The 12,106-nt window shown below is 43.2% G+C and overlaps 1 protein-coding gene across 5 annotated transcripts in view; it reads left to right on the top strand.

Annotated features, from left to right (window-relative positions):
* Positions 1 to 12,106, top strand: part of LOC115131660 (neurofascin-like) — a 173,849-nt gene that overhangs the window by 54,854 nt on the left and 106,889 nt on the right. For 4 of the 5 annotated variants that reach the window (XM_065002695.1, XM_065002701.1, XM_065002707.1 and 1 more), the window contains exon 1: positions 1,088 to 1,178. The exons of the other annotated variant lie outside the window; for it this stretch is intronic. The gene's annotated coding sequence lies outside the window, so the exon portion shown is untranslated. Of the gene's footprint in view, positions 1 to 1,087; positions 1,179 to 12,106 lie in introns of those variants that run through there. 5 annotated transcript variants of the gene reach the window in all.

The following is a 12,106-nucleotide window of genomic DNA, read 5'->3' as shown; positions in this document are numbered from 1 at the left end:
AGTCCCTGCCATATACGTCATGTGCCTGAGCCATTGAATTGCGACTCCACTTTGTCTCTGTACTGACATTTTGATTGCCTTATGAAGGGCATATCTGGACTGTTTGTACTCAACCATATTCCCAGCCACCTTGCTGTTGTTAAATGCGGTGGTTTGCACTTTCAGTTTTGCTCAAGTGATGCTATCTAGCCACGGTTTTTGGTTTGGGTAGATTTGAATAGTCACAGTGATGAACTCCGTCACCATGTCTGTGTATACGTTAATGTTATTCTCAGAGGCAACCCGGAACATATCAAAACAATATTGAAGCATGGATTCCGATTGGTCAGACCAGCGTTTAACAGTCCTTACCACGGGTACTTCCCGTTTGAGTTTCAGCCTATGGGAAGGGAGGAGCAGCATGGAGGCATGGTCTGATAAACATACACCCACCCACGCGATCTCTCTGGCCTGCCTGACCCCTCCAGTCGTGGAAGGGTTGGCCATGACAGTGCTGTAATCCCTCCCAGCTGAGGTTCATCCTCGATGGGCTACATCTCCAGCTACGCCTGGGAGGATGGAACTGTGTGTGTGTGTGTGTGTGTGTGTGTGTGTGTGTGTGTGTGTGGGCAAGTGTTAATGTGTGTGTTTGTTCGTGGTCTGTGTTCACGCATGATTGTCTGTGTCTTTATATAGGAGTATGAGTATGCTCTGCATGTGTTTTCACCATGACGTGTGTTTAGGCTTTTATGTGGTCATGTATGTATGTATGTGTGTGTGCTTGAGCGTGCTTGTGTGTAGATGCATTTGTGTGTCTTTGGCTGGGTTTGGCTGTGTGTGTGTGTGTGTGTGTGTGTGTGTGTGTGTGTGTGTGTGTGTGTGTGTTTGTGTGTGTGTGTAAGCTGTAGGTGTGTATTTATCTGTGAGCGAGCCTCCGTGGGTGCGTGTGTGTGTCCGTTCAAGCAGTGGAGCGTGTTTTCCCTGGGGCTAATTAATCATTCATGAGGTGGGCATGGAGAAGGCAAGGGGGCGGTGGCAGATGGAGGAGCTGTGTGTGTGTGTGTGTGTGTGTGTGTGTGTGTGTGTGTGTGTGTGTGTGTGTGTGTGTGTGTGTGTGTGTGGAACGAGTCAGAGCTAGGAGGACAGAGAGAGAGAGTGAAGCAGTATTTCACCTGGTCAGGAAACCGTCTCCAAAAGAGGTAACTTGTCTCTCTTTAGAGGTGTGTGTGTGTGTTGAGCTGTCTGTGCAGAGGCTTTTGTTAGCGAGCTCTGCTCATATTTTTCTCATGGCTACACATGTTCACTCTACCGTGCTTTATAGGATTTTAAAATATGATTTTTAGTTGTAAAAACTGTTTCTGATTGTCCTCTTGTTGATATTTTCGTACAATAATGTTGTCATTCATGAACATGAAAAATCCTTCCAAATCGTCTTTTGTGGAATATTGAAATGGTTTCCATCAAACTGGTCCATTTGTCATTGTCCAACACAAAAGCTGTTTTATTTCTTCTTTTTAATCAGCTTGTAATCAATCATCTGAGCAATGAGGTGGTTAGTTTGTCTATCTTGTGTATTCTGTCATTTGTCCGTCACATAATTGTATGGTGGTTTGCTATATTGTAAGTTTTGTAAGACAAAAATGACATTTATAACATTTATTAGCAGTGTGTGTAGCAGTGTCAATACTACCAGATACACACACACACTCTTAATGTGTCTGACACAGTTGATTGCTGGTATTGACAAGTGTACATGTCACTGCTGCCCTTTGCCCATCATACTCTGTCTCTTTAAAGGGGCAATCCGCAGTTGAAACCATAATAAATACATTTCCCTGCCTTTGTTTTGGTAAAAAGCTGAGGGATGGGCCTAGTGAAATGTAACCACTCTCAAATTGATAGACAGAGCTATGGATGCAAGGACTAACCATCCAAGATATCAAAATGATAGTTTTAAGCGTTTTGAAGCTATAAAGTGTTTGTTTAAATTTACAATGTTTACAAATATTAGAATAGAACAAGCTTATATTTTTGGTTCTGATGGGGTTTGACTGTTGAACTAAGCTCAATAGGCATTTATAAGTTATATTCTTCAATAATCAATTGGTATATACAATTAATTTATAAGTTATATTCTTTAATAATCAATTGGCATATAACATTAATTTATAAGTTATAGACTTTAATAATCAATTGGTATATATCATTCATTTATAAGTTATAGACTTTAATAATCAATTGGTATATATCATTCATTTATAAGTTATAGACTTTAATAATCAATTGGTATATATCATTCATTTATAAGTTATAGACTTTAAGAATCAATTGGTATATATCATTCATTTACAAAAGTAAAATAAATGGATGTAGCAGCTGCAGATTGCCCCTTTATCATCCATACTCTGTCTGTCTATACTGAGTGTCTGCTGTGTTGGTGTGTTCTGTGTATGACTACATTGTAAGTCGCTCTGGATAAGAGCGTCTGCTAAATGACTTAAATGTAAATGTAATGGCTACTCCTGTCTCTCTGTTGATGGTTGGTGATGCCATTGTCATGAGAATGTGAATGTGAGTGTGTTCGTGGGAATCTATGTGTGTGTGTGTGTGTGTGTGTGTGTGAATGTGAGTGTGTGTGTGGGAATCTGAGTGTGTGTGTGTGAATGTGAGTGTGAGTGTGTGTGTGGGAATCTGAGTGTGTGTGTGTGTGTGTGTGTGTGTGTGTGTGTGTGTGTGTGAGAATCTGAGTGTGTGAGTGTGTGTGTGTGTGTGTGTGGGAATCTGAGTGTGTGTGTGAGTGTGTGTGTGTGTGGGAATCTGAGTGTGTGTGTGTGTGTGAGTGTGTGTGTGTGAGTGTGTGTGTGTGTGTGTGTGTGTGTGAATGTGAGTGTGTGTGTGTGAGTGTGTGTGTGTGTGTGTGTGTGTGTGTGTGGGGAATCTGAGTGTGTGTGTGTGTGTGGGAATCTGAGTGTGTGTGTGTGTGTGTGTGTGTGTGTGTGTGTGTGTGTGTGTGTGTGTGTGTGTGTGTGTGTGTGTGTGTGTGTGTATGTGTGAGTGTGTGTGTGTGTGTGTGTGTGGGAATCTGAGTGTGTGTGTGTGTGTGTGTGTGTGTGTGTGTGGGAATCTGAGTGTGTGTGTGTGTGTGTGTGTGTGTGTGTGTGTGTGTGTGTGTGTGTGTGTGTGTGTATGTGTGTGTGAATGTGAGTGTGTGTGTGGGAATCTGAGTGTGTGTGTGTGTGAATGTGAGTGTGTGTGTGGGAATCTGAGTGTGTGTGAATGTGAGTGTGAGTGTGCGCATGTGCGTGTAAGTGCATTTACCTGCTGCTGGATTCTTGTCTCTCCCAGTGTGTTTGGTCTGCTGTCAGTATTGATGCAAGTGTGTGTGTGTGTGTGTGTGTGTGTGTGTGTGTGTGTGTGTGTGTGTGTGTGTGTGTGTGTGTGTGTGTGTGTGTGTGTGTGTGTGTGTGTGCGTGGGAATCTGTGTTCTGTGTTGTCAGCGGTGTTCCAACTTTGAGATGCTGTCAGAAAAATGGGAGTTCTTTGTGTTAGAACGCCTTATCTGACCATTAGTCAGTCGGACACACACACACGTTTGTTTTACTCTCTTTGTGGAGACCAATTGATTCCCATTTAAAATCCTAGGGTGTTTCTCAAAATGCAGGGTCGGAGTATGAGTCTAAATAAAAGTTTTGAAGCATGCATCGATGCAAGCTTCAATGGAAAGTATGCCACAAAATATTAAGCAATTATGTACAAAATTACACATGAGCTGAAGCGAGAGAAAATACACTCTGACTTCGGAATGGAATGTTGCCTATTCACTTCCTATATGTTGCCTGACTACAACATTTTATCTTGATATGTTAATAAATACATTGTGTTAATTTTGGCATGTTTACCCATAATATGTCAATAGGGGTAACTGGCTAGCTACTAGTACTGTTAGCTAGCCAGATAGCCATGAATAATTCTTAGCTAGCTAGCCATAATGAATTGCCTTCTATCTTGCATAATGTTAGTTAATATTAGGTCATTTTTGCCTTCTATACTATTTGGCTAGCTCCATTATTATGATTCACATATAGCTAACTGATAGTTATGAAGTAAAACGGTTGCTTTGTGTTCGTATATCTTGTTTCGTCTCTATTGCCATTATTGTCCAGTGAATGGGTACCGCAAGTCCATAGTAAGTCAATAAGGCTAACTAGTTAGCTAGCAAGCCACAAAGAATTGGTTCACGAAAAATGTACATCTACCATACAATTCTGTACAATTGACCTTATTTTAGAGTTCAAAAAACATAATACTTCCAGATCAACTGTAATATCAATACCATTGTAAAGGACCATTTCTCCCCTTTCCAACAAAACCAATGACGAGCCCTTCATGATGCCCATCTCTGCATGATTCAAGAAGGCAATGAGCTCCGCCGGTCTTTTAGAAATGACGGGTGCGGAAGCAACATCTATTGCGTCATAGTGAAAGGCAGAGAGACTCTACCGTTCAAAAGTTTTGGGACACTTAGAAATGTTCTTGTTTTTGAAAGAAAAGCAAATTTTTTGTTCATTAAAATAACATCAAATTGATCAAAAATACAGTGTAGACATTGTTAATGTTGTAAATTGTAGCTGGAAACGGTATATTTTTTTTATGGAATATCTTCATAGGCGTACAGAGGTCCAAACAGCATTTTTCACCCGATCTGTCCAACTTATCACCTTATCACCTCTGAAATGTAAATAAAACACAAGAGTTTATATAAGGTGTCATTACATACCTATTTGAAGGTCTGTGTTGAATTTAAATCGCGTTTTTAGGGCGATGCTGAAGTTATCTTCAGAAGTAAACAGCGGCTGTCGTGGCTTGATGGCTTGCACTGATGATGCAAAAAATGACTAGGTATCTCCCCTGTCTCTGTCCCTGTCCCTGTCTCTGTCCCTGTCCCTGTCCCCGTCCCCGCCCCTGTCCCCGTCCCCGCCCCTGTCCCCGCCCCTGTCCCCGTCCCTGTCTCCGTCCCTGTCCCTGCCCCTGCCCCTGTCCCCGCCCCGTCCCCGTCCCCGTCCCCGTCCCCCTGTCCCCGCCCCTGTCCCCCCGCCCCGCCCCTGTCCCTGTCCCCTGTCCCCCCGCCCCTGTCCCCGCCCCTGTCCCCGCCCCTGTCCCCGCCCCCGTCCCCGCCCCTGCCCCTGTCCCCGCCCCTGTCCCCGCCCCTGTCCCCGTCCCTGTCTCCGTCCCTGTCCCCGCCCCTGCCCCTGTCCCCGCCCCTGTCCCCGTCCCCGCCCCTGTCCCGGTCCCGGTCTTGTTTTTAAACAGCGACAGAAGCTCTACACCTGGTGGAGAGAGGCTGTAAGACACAGAATGAGTTGCTTTATGCGTGCTGTTCATTACGTCATGACACAATTTAACGTACAGCGTCGGAGGTGTCAGTTTTTTCAACTTTTCTCCAATACTATTGGACCATTACCATGTCAATCAATGCTTGAATAGAAATGTAATTCACACCCCAGATGTTGATGTCAACACAGTCGCTTCAGTCCCATTAGTTTTCATTGCAGCCTCATTTGAATGTTGCAATTGCGCAAATTTGTACGGAATGGGGTTAGTCACCGTTATATGATTATAATGGTCATAATGCTTTTTGACACAGTCATAAAGTGTATTTTCTTGGTCCAAGTAAAGTGACACAGGAAGGTCATAATGCTTCATGACAGTATCATAAAGTGTATTTTATGCAAGTTATTTAAAATATGATTTAAAAAAACAACTGTAAAAATTCATTACAACAACAACAACAAAGGACTGTTACACAGGGCTTCTTAGAAAGTGTGTGTGATATGACAGAGGACTGTTACACAGGGCTTCTTAGTGTGTGTGATATGACAGAGGACTGTTACACAGGGCTTCTTAGAAAGTGTGTGTGATATGACAGAGGACTGTTACACAGGGCTTCTTAGAAAGTGTGTGTGATATGACAGAGGACTGTTACACAGGGCTTCTTAGAAAGTGTGTGTGATATGACAGAGGACTGTTACACAGGGCTTCTTAGAAAGTGTGACATGACAGAGGACTGTTACACATGGCTTCTTAGAAAGTGTGTGTGATATGACAGAGGACTGTTACACAGGGCTTCTTAGAAAGTGTGTGTGATATGACAGAGGACTGTTACACAGGGCTTCGTAGAAAGTGTGTGTGATATGACAGAGGACTGTTACACAGGGCTTCTTAGAACGTGTGATATGACAGAGGACTGTTACACAGGGCTTCTTAGAAAGTGTGTGTGATATGACAGAGGACTGTTACACAGGGCTTCTTAGAAAGTGTGTGTGATATGACAGAGGACTGTTACACAGGGCTTCTTAGAAAGTGTGATATGACAGAGGACTGTTACACAGGGCTTCTTAGAAAGTGTGTGTGATATGACAGAGGACTGTTACACAGGGCTTCTTAGAAAGTGTGTGTGATATGACAGAGGACTGTTACACAGGGCTTCTTAGAAAGTGTGTGTGATATGACAGAGGACTGTTACACAGGGCTTCTTAGAAAGTGTGATATGACAGAGGACTGTTACACAGGGCTTCTTAGAAAGTGTGTGTGATATGACAGAGGACTGTTACACAGGGCTTCTTAGAAAGTGTGTGTGATATGACAGAGGACTGTTACACAGGGCTTCTTAGAAAGTGTGTGTGATATGACAGAGGACTGTTACACAGGGCTTCTTAGAAAGTGTGTGTGATATGACAGAGGACTGTTACACAGGGCTTCTTAGAAAGTGTGTGATATGACAGAGGACTGTTACACAGGGCTTCTTAGAAAGTGTGTGTGATATGACAGAGGACTGTTACACAGGGCTTCTTAGAAAGTGTGTGTGATATGACAGAGGACTGTTACACAGGGCTTCTTAGAAAGTGTGTGGTGTGATATGACAGAGGACTGTTACACAGGGCTTCTTAGAAAGTGTGTGTGATATGACAGAGGACTGTTACACAGGGCTTCTTAGAAAGTGTGACATGACAGAGGACTGTTACACAGGGCTTCTTAGAAAGTGTGTGTGATATGACAGAGGACTGTTACACAGGGCTTCTTAGAAAGTGTGTGTGATATGACAGAGGACTGTTACACAGGGCTTCTTAGAAAGTGTGATATGACAGAGGACTGTTACACAGGGCTTCTTAGAAAGTGTGTGTGATATGACAGAGGACTGTTACACAGGGCTTCTTAGAAAGTGTGTGTGATATGACAGAGGACTGTTACACAGGGCTTCTTAGAAAGTGTGTGTGATATGACAGAGGACTGTTACACAGGGCTTCTTAGAAAGTGTGTGTGATATGACAGAGGACTGTTACACAGGGCTTCTTAGAAAGTGTGTGTGATATGACAGAGGACTGTTACACAGGGCTTCTTAGAAAGTGTGTGTGATATGACAGAGGACTGTTACACAGGGCTTCTTAGAAAGTGTGTGTGATATGACAGAGGACTGTTACACAGGGCTTCTTAGAAAGTGTGATATGATATGACAGAGGACTGTTACACAGGGCTTCTTAGAAAGTGTGTGTGATATGACAGAGGACTGTTACACAGGGCTTCTTAGAAAGTGTGTGTGATATGACAGAGGACTGTTACACAGGGCTTCTTAGAAAGTGTGTGTGATATGACAGAGGACTGTTACACAGGGCTTCTTTAGAAAGTGTAGAAAGTGTGTGTGTGATATGACAGAGGACTGTTACACAGGGCTTCTTAGAAAGGACTGTGTGTGATATGACAGAGGACTGTTACACAGGGTGAAATATGACAGAGGACTGTTACACAGGGCTTCTTAGAAAGTGTGTGTGATATGACAGAGGACTGTTACACAGGGCTTCTTAGAAAGTGTGTGTGATATGACAGAGGACTGTTACACAGGGCTTCTTAGAAAGTGTGTGTGATATGACAGAGGACTGTTACACAGGGCTTCTTAGAAAGTGTGTGTGATATGACAGAGGACTGTTACACAGGGCTTCTTAGAAAGTGTGTGTGATATGACAGAGGACTGTTACACAGGGCTTCTTAGAAAGTGTGTGTGATATGACAGAGGACTGTTACACAGGGCTTCTTAGAAAAAGTGTGATATGACAGAGGACTGTTACACAGGGCTTCTTAGAAAGTGTGTGTGATATGACAGAGGACTGTTACACAGGGCTTCTTAGAAAGTGTGTGTGATATGACAGAGGACTGTTACACAGGGCTTCTTAGAAAGTGTGTGTGATATGACAGAGGACTGTTACACAGGGCTTCTTAGAAAGTGTGTGTGATATGACAGAGGACTGTTACACAGGGCTTCTTAGAAAGTGTGTGTGATATGACAGAGGACTGTTACACAGGGCTTCTTAGAAAGTGTGTGTGATATGACAGAGGACTGTTACACAGGGCTTCTTAGAAAGTGTGTGTGATATGACAGAGGACTGTTACACAGGGCTTCTTAGAAAGTGTGTGTGATATGACAGAGGACTGTTACACAGGGCTTCTTAGAAAGTGTGTGTGATATGACAGAGGACTGTTACACAGGGCTTCTTAGAAAGTGTGTGTGATATGACAGAGGACTGTTACACAGGGCTTCTTAGAAAGTGTGTGTGATATGACAGAGGACTGTTACACAGGGCTTCTTAGAAAGTGTGTGTGATATGACAGAGGACTGTTACACAGGGCTTCTTAGAAAGTGTGTGTGATATGACAGAGGACTGTTACACAGGGCTTCTTAGAAACTGTACACAGGGCTTCTTGTGTGATATGACAGAGGACTGTTACACAGGGCTTCTTAGAAAGTGTGTGTGATATGACAGAGGACTGTTACACAGGGCTTCTTAGAAAGTGTGTGTGATATGACAGAGGACTGTTACACAGGGCTTCTTAGAAAGTGTGTGTGATATGACAGAGGACTGTTACACAGGGCTTCTTAGAAAGTGTGTGATATGACAGAGGACTGTTACACAGGGCTTCTGATATGAAAGTACACAGGGTGTGTGATATGACAGAGGACTGTTACACAGGGCTTCTTAGAAAGTGTGTGTGATATGACAGAGGACTGTTACACAGGGCTTCTTAGAAAGTGTGTGTGATATGACAGAGGACTGTTACACAGGGCTTCTTAGAAAGTGTGTGTGATATGACAGAGGACTGTTACACAGGGCTTCTTAGAAAGTGTGTGTGATATGACAGAGGACTGTTACACAGGGCTTCTTAGAAAGTGTGTGTGATATGACAGAGGACTGTTACACAGGGCTTCTTAGAAAGTGTGTGTGATATGACAGAGGACTGTTACACAGGGCTTCTTAGAAAGTGTGTGTGATATGACAGAGGACTGTTACACAGGGCTTCTTAGAAAGTGTGTGATATGACAGAGGACTGTTACAGGGCTTCTTAGAAAGTGGCTTCTTAGAGAACTGTTACACAGGGTGTGTGATATGACAGAGGACTGTTACACAGGGCTTCTTAGAAAGTGTGTGTGATATGACAGAGGACTGTTACACAGGGCTTCTTAGAAAGTGTGTGTGATATGACAGAGGACTGTTACACAGGGCTTCTTAGAAAGTGTGTGTGATATGACAGAGGACTGTTACACAGGGCTTCTTAGAAAGTGTGTGTGATATGACAGAGGACTGTTACACAGGGCTTCTTAGAAAGTGTGTGTGATATGACAGAGGACTGTTACACAGGGCTTCTTAGAAAGTGTGTGTGATATGACAGAGGACTGTTACACAGGGACTGTATGACAGAGGACTGTTACACAGGGCTTCTTAGAAAGTGTGTGTGATATGACAGAGGACTGTTACACAGGGCTTCTTAGAAAGTGTGTGTGATATGACAGAGGACTGTTACACAGGGCTTCTTAGAAAGTGTGATATGACAGAGGACTGTTACACAGGGCTTCTTAGAAAGTGTGTGTGATATGACAGAGGACTGTTACACAGGGCTTCTTAGAAAGTGTGTGTGATATGACAGAGGACTGTTACACAGGGCTTCTTAGAAAGGACTGTTACACAGGGTGTGTGATATGACAGAGGACTGTTACACAGGGCTTCTTAGAAAGTGTGTGTGATATGACAGAGGACTGTTACACAGGGCTTCTTAGAAAGTGTGTGTGATATGACAGAGGACTGTTACACAGGGCTTCTTAGAAAGTGTGTGTGATATGACAGAGGACTGTTACACAGGGCTTCTTAGAAAGTGTGTGTGATATGACAGAGGACTGTTACACAGGGCTTCTTAGAAAGTGTGTGTGATATGACAGAGGACTGTTACACAGGGCTTCTTAGAAAGTGTGTGTGATATGACAGAGGACTGTTACACAGGGCTTCTTAGAAAGTGTGATATGACAGAGGACTGTTACACAGGGCTTCTTAGAAAGTGTGTGTGATATGACAGAGGACTGTTACACAGGGCTTCTTAGAAAGTGTGTGTGATATGACAGAGGACTGTTACACAGGGCTTCTTAGAAAGTGTGATATGACAGAGGACTGTTACACAGGGCTTCTTAGAAAGTGTGTGTGATATGACAGAGGACTGTTACACAGGGCTTCTTAGAAAGTGTGTGTGATATGACAGAGGAGGGCTTCTTGTTGCACAGGGCTTCTTAGAAAGTGTGTGTGATATGACAGAGGACTGTTACACAGGGCTTCTTAGAAAGTGTGTGTGATATGACAGAGGACTGTTACACAGGGCTTCTTAGAAAGTGTGATATGACAGAGGACTGTTACACAGGGCTTCTTAGAAAGTGTGATATGACAGAGGACTGTTACACAGGGCTTCTTAGAAAGTGTGTGTGATATGACAGAGGACTGTTACACAGGGCTTCTTAGAATGTGTGATATGACAGAGGACTGTTACACAGGGCTTCTTAGAAAGTGTGTGTGATATGACAGAGGACTGTTACACAGGGCTTCTTAGAAAGTGTGATATGACAGAGGACTGTTACACAGGGTTTATTAGAAAGTGTGTGTGATATGACAGAGGACTGTTACACAGGGCTTCTTAGAAAGTGTGTGTGATATGACAGAGGACTGTTACACAGGGCTTCTTAGAAAGTGTGTGTGATATGACAGAGGACTGTTACACAGGGCTTCTTAGAAAGTGTGTGTGATATGACAGAGGACTGTTACACAGGGCTTCTTAGAAAGTGTGTGTGATATGACAGAGGACTGTTACACAGGGCTTCTTAGAAAGTGTGATATGACAGAGGAGAGGCCAAATGCATACAGATGGCCTTTCACTGTTAATATTGGAGCCTTCAAATCAACCTCACCATCCCCCGTTCCTCTCATCTCCTCACCTCCCTCTCCATCCCCCTTCTCGACTACCCTTGTGGGCAGATCAGAAAATATTCACACTATAGGACTGGAAATATTCTCTCAGACAGGGGAAAGAGACTGTATATATGTCAGTCCAGGATGCATAGTGAGTACTGAGGTAGTAGATTGGGACTCATAGTCAATCTGTCACAGTGATATGATGTATTGATGTATTGTAAGGCAGCAGAAGACACAGTGATGTGATGTATTGATGTATTGTAAGGCAGCAGAAGACACAGTGATGTGATGTATTGTAAGGCAGCAGAATACACAGTGTTATGATGTATTGATGTATTGTAAGGCAGCAGAAGACACAGTGATGTATTGTAAGGCAGCAGAAGACACAGTGATGTATTATAAGGCAGCAGAAGACACAGTGATGTATTGTAAGGCAGCAGAAGACACAGTGATGTGATGTATTGTAAGGCAGCAGAAGACACAGTGATGTGATGTATTGGAAGGCAGCAGAAGACACAGTGATGTAATGTATTGTAAGGCAGCAGAAGACAGTGATATGATGTATTGTAAGGCAGCAGAAGACAAAGTGATGTGATGTATTGTAAGGCAGCAGAAGACACAGTGATGTGATGTATTGGAAGGCAGCAGAAGACACAGTGATGTATTGTAAGGCAGCAGAAGACACAGTGATGTGATGTATTGGAAGGCAGCAGAAGACACAGTGATGTAATGTATTGTAAGGCAGCAGAAGACACAGTGATGTAATGTATTGTAAGGCAGCAGAAGACACAGTGATTTATTGTAAGGCAGCAGAAGACACAGTGATGTATTGTAAAGGCAGCAGAAGACAC

The sequence above is a fragment of the Oncorhynchus nerka genome, linkage group LG2 (genome assembly GCF_034236695.1).
Source record: "Oncorhynchus nerka isolate Pitt River linkage group LG2, Oner_Uvic_2.0, whole genome shotgun sequence".
NCBI classification, from domain to species: domain Eukaryota; kingdom Metazoa; phylum Chordata; class Actinopteri; order Salmoniformes; family Salmonidae; genus Oncorhynchus; species Oncorhynchus nerka.
Note: the sequence above shows the minus strand (reverse complement) of the source record. Positions and strands in the feature narration are given on the sequence as shown.